At 43.0% G+C, this 5,101-nt stretch overlaps 1 non-coding gene across 1 annotated transcript; it reads left to right on the forward strand.

Annotated features, from left to right (window-relative positions):
- The first annotated feature begins 820 nt into the window (after nucleotides 1-820).
- On the forward strand, nucleotides 821-894 carry trnan-guu. Its single transcript has one exon. It is a non-coding gene; the product is annotated as a tRNA-Asn (tRNA).
- The last annotated feature ends 4,207 nt before the right edge of the window (nucleotides 895-5,101 follow it).

Raw genomic sequence — 5,101 nt, forward strand, 5'->3', positions numbered from 1 at the left:
ACACTAAATGCAAGTCTTTCTTTCTTTAATTATCTTAAATTCCAGTCCTCTGGCTAATGACCCCCGTCAGTGGAAACCGTCTCTCCCTATCTGCTCCAGCCGCCCCTTCCCCGTTGGCCCCCAATCCCATCATTTTGAGCAGCTCCATGAATTCTCCATTTAACCGACATTGCTCTGCAGAGAACAAGCCCGGTCTCTATAATCTCTCCACAAAACTGAATTTCCTCATCCCTGGACAAGATGCAAGCCGGAGGATTGAGACGAGATTTTAGAAAATATTTTCAGTTGGCAGGTAGGAAAATGGAGAAGGAACCAAACCAGAAATCCCAGTCTCCAGCTTTGTGAATCTTTAGAAACTCTTTGGGAACCGGAATCAGGGGAGAATGAAGGGCGAACTGCCCGACTGACCAGAGACAGTCAAGGCACCTTTCCCTTCTTTAAGACCTGGAACATTGACTCTGATGTTCTCAGTGAAATTAACTGATCTGAGACATTGAAAGGATTTTCGTTACTGCACATCAGGAATTCAAACTTAATATCGGCTATGGGACAATTAGAATACTTGGTAACAGACAAGACAGCGAAAGACTCGCAGTGAGACGGCACCGGTTGTAGGAGAGCTGGTTCCCGGTGACATGGATGTGTCTGCAGTGGGTGGGATCAGACTGTTTGCATGTATCCACAATGAATGTCCCACTCCTTTATTTGGGAAGAGTAAAACTGAGAAAGAATAATTGTCACTCCAGTAGCGGCAATCTAAGCTTTCACTCGCTGAGCCATTGGTTTAGGATATCTTATAGAGGAAATGTGCACTTGTCACGTCTCTGTGGCGCAATTGGTCAGCGCGTTCGGCTGTTAACTGAAAGGTTGGTGGTTCAACACCACCCAGGGACGAAGCTGTCACTGTTTTCTCCCCGTCATTGCTCATTAACGCTCTGGTGTGTTTCGGGCCTCTAAAACCACAAAAAAAATCCTCCCGCCCCCACCCCCAAGTCGCAAACTCGGCTCCCACATCAAGCTTTGTTTATGGATATTCATTTCAGATATAACAAAGAAAATGAGCGATCATGTACCCCCATCTAAATCAATTGAGTTTATGAGGCTATTGGATTGAAACAAATGCATCAATTAGTCGCTCCACGGTAACTGAGACAGGAAAAAGTAACAATATTCCAGCCCCATGCTCTCCAATCACCTGCTGCCAGTAGAAACATCTTATTTTGCTGAATGTTATCTTCAGAAATGCTGAAGAGTGAATCTAATGTGGCTGCAAGATCCTGCATTCAGTTCACATTAAACAACAAACAGGAATGGGAGCGATGTAACTCTTCCACACAGCTGGGTAACAATGTTTTTCACCAGCATCGAATGGAGTAACTTGCACACGCGAAATGAGCTGGGTAACCACAACGCTACAGAACCATTTCCCTGCCTGGACCCCAATGGAGCTGTCTGGAATGTTAAACGGTGACGTCATGCAGCAGCACTTTGGGTCTTTGTTTTGAAGAAATGGAATTCGGCTGTTCTCATTAGGAATGCTGGAGACAGACTGATCAACAATGTCCTCACCAAATGGCACAGCTCAGTATGAGAACCTTCCACACATTTTATTTACACCAGCTTTTTACAAAGATCTTGCCAATTGATCCCAAATTCCTTCTCTCTTTCCATGAATCAGAATTTTCTCCCTTTCAACCATTGCCAAATTCCCTTTTGTAGAATCCATGCAGTTTGCCTTAATGAAATTTACCCAAAGAAATTAAGAGTTGGACTAGGGTTCCTTCTCCAGTTTTCGATACAAACATAAGTTATTTATGCAATTCTTTTCAAGGTGAACTTACAAAAGATGTTTATTCTGATCCGACATGTCCTCAGTATTTCCTCAGTCATGATGACCATGAAACTATCACTGATTGCCGTACAAACCCATGTGGTTCACCAGTCCTTTAGGGACTTCAATCTGTCGTCCTTACTTGGTCTGACCTACACGTGACTCCAGACCCACCGTGATGTGGTTGATTCTCAACTGCCCTCTGAAATGCTTTAACAAGTTACACAGTTGAAGAGCAATTCTGGATGGGCAACAAATGCTGGCCAGCGATGCTCATGAAAGAATGAAGATCCATGATGAAGAGCGATACAAAGTGATTTTCTACCGTCTCTCCCATTCCCTCATGTTCAATCATAGTATCAGTTGCATCTATCTTTAGGATGATGCTAGTATTTAGATCACACTGGTAGTCATCTTTCAATCAGTAAGTAACTGTGAATTTGCATTTGTAAACTCATTAAAACCTGTTGTTAACTAAAGAAACTGTTATTTTGTGTGCCTAGTCAGTTTCATCCCTCTTGATTTTGGGGGGGGGGGCTTTTTGAGGCTTGGTGCAGGGCAGATTTAATGTGGCAGTGAGATACTATATTCAATTAATATTCAACGACAAATGTGAATTATGGAATTTTCCCTCACACTTAGATGTGTGAATCTCGATAATGTTTCTACTCATTTCCAGACAGGGAACCTTTTGCATGTACGTAGTAACCACTGCACAACAGAAACAATGGGCAGAACCACATGGACTGAATTAGAATATCAAGCCATGCAATCTTACTGCACTTCTGAGCCCTACCCTGTTTTGTGGAAGTACAATTCGGCTGAAAAACATAGCCATGCAGCAGAGAAATTGACCTGAGATTTGAATCATAAAATGACAGAGCACATCAGCAGGTCATTCAACACTTCACACATGTGTGAACTATCTTATTGCAATTCGTCTGATTTATTGTCCCTTTCTCATAACCATGCCTTTTGGAGAAAATCAGTCAAAGCCTGGGGAAGTGCCAATGTCACATGGCTGTGAGATAATGTATTCAGCTATTATTTGGCAACAAATGGGAATTGTGCTCACAATTAGATGACCCAATTTTGATAATATTTCTGTCAGTTTTAGAACCGGCGACCTTGCACATGTGAAGCAAATGTGAAACCACTACTTATTTCTCTAATCATTTATAGGATATGGACATGGCTGGCGAGGCCACCACACTACAGAAACAATTTGTGAGAAAAAGCCAAAGGGACTTGTATGGAATGTCAAACTGTGTAGACATATTGCACTGCAATATCCTGTTTTACAGGAACAGATCTGGAGTGGGACATTTTGGAGTGCTGCAGAGAAATTGATCTAATTGTAAATTGACACAGCTCATTGGGAGGCCAGGGTGTGTTCTTTCTTCCACTTAGTTCCAATATCATTCTCTTCCTTCATAACCCTGCAGTTTTATTTTCCATTTCAAATAATTGCCCAATCCCCTAATGAAAACTGATTGAAGAAAACCAATATTGAAAGAGATGCAGGAGCTTCTGCAGTGTCCATGCACAGTGTGTGAAAATTAACAAAGTTTCCCTGATCCAATTACATGGAGAGTTGGGCTTGGGATCATATATGGTCTTCAAAATAAAAAGAAATAATTAGAATAAAGAGTACTCCTCATTCGATATCTACAATCTAATTCCTCTTACTGTGCAACCTGTTACAGAGGCTGTTATGGAAAAGAGGTTTACCAGAGCTACACGAAGCCCTGGCTCGATCACACTTGGAAGACTGTGTATAGTTCTGGGAACGGTACCTTTTCAAGGATCAATACTGTTTTGTAGCATTGTCCAACCCATCGCCAATTTTCCACGGAACTTGGTTTTATCAGCTAAACCACAGGCTCCAGCGAGAGTTGAATTCACGACCCATGGTTTACAAGACCAGTGGTATAACCAATGAGCTATGGAGCCAAATGCTATACCAAGTGCACAGAAAGTCGACCATATTCAGTGGACGAGAACCAGGATAACATTTCAGGTAGATGACTTTTGATAGACCTGGAAATGTCTGAGAGGGAAAATAGGGAATTAAAAAATGCGACATGAAAGTGGCAGAATTTGATATGTGTCAGTTACTTTCAGTGATGAATTTCTGCCGTGTCGCCTTGTCAGTTTCACAGGAGCCGCAGGGATGAGGTTGGTGACATCTGGTTGAAATGAGGAATAATGAGAACTATAGTCAGCAGGATTCAAAACCGACAGGGGGAGACACCAGTGGATTTCAAATCCATCACCTTAAACATTGAGTTATGACCAACAGCTGCTCCCAGTTCAAAGGTGTTCTTATCAAATCAGAGATGGCGAAAAAGCGAGTAACTCGGCCCATCGCGCCTGTGCTGGCTCTTTAGAAGAACAACTCACCCAATTCCACTCACCCGTGTTTCTCCCGCAGCCATTTATATTTGTATTGCCTCTCCCCGTTCTTCCTGTCAAAATAAAGGAGCATTAAACCAGAATCTCCTCTTGTTCACCTAAAGGAAATTCCTAAAGTACCTGAAAGGGGGAATGTGACTGAAACTGTGGCAGCGCTGGGATTCGGACTAATTCCTATATTCACACAAAAACAAGTACCAGTTGGACCTCGCTGGGTGACAGCAGAGGTGGCATTTTTTTGTTATTTATTTTACTTTGTTTGCCACTGAAGGACCCAGTGACAGCCCAGAACTGTGTGACAATGAATGATGTTCCAGCTAACAGCAATCGCTGTTGTCATTGGCTGAGGAAGTCGTTTGTGTTCGATACAAACATGCCATTTTGTGGGAGAAACGTGTCTCTGGTGAGCGAGGTCTGGAATGAGAATAAAAGGCACAGGTAGCACAGATCAGCCGGTTGTGAGGTTTGCAAACAGTTTCTCTGGTGCAGAGGTGATTAGGAATTGGCGCTTTCGCTGCTGCGGTTCTATATATACTTTTTGACATAAACATAATTGATTTATGCAATTGATTTCATAGCGAATTTAAAACAACACATTTTTTCTTCTCAAGTTACCCTCGTTATTTCTGGGCTGAGACCCACAGTCTGATTCAATGTGCTCTCTAAGTAGGGGAGCTGGATTCAGGTTCCAGTCTCTGGCGAAGTGGGTCCGAATCCCACGGCTGCCAAAGTTTCAGATGCTTCCCCCTTTCTGGCACTTTAGGAGTTCCGTTTGGGTGGACAAGAGACAACTCCAGTTTAATGCCGGCCAGGAGAGCGGGAGTGGAGTGGGGGGGATGAGGGGGCGTGCGGATT

This window comes from Carcharodon carcharias (assembly GCF_017639515.1).
Source record: "Carcharodon carcharias isolate sCarCar2 chromosome 27 unlocalized genomic scaffold, sCarCar2.pri SUPER_27_unloc_2, whole genome shotgun sequence".
Taxonomy (NCBI): Eukaryota; Metazoa; Chordata; class Chondrichthyes; order Lamniformes; family Lamnidae; genus Carcharodon; species Carcharodon carcharias.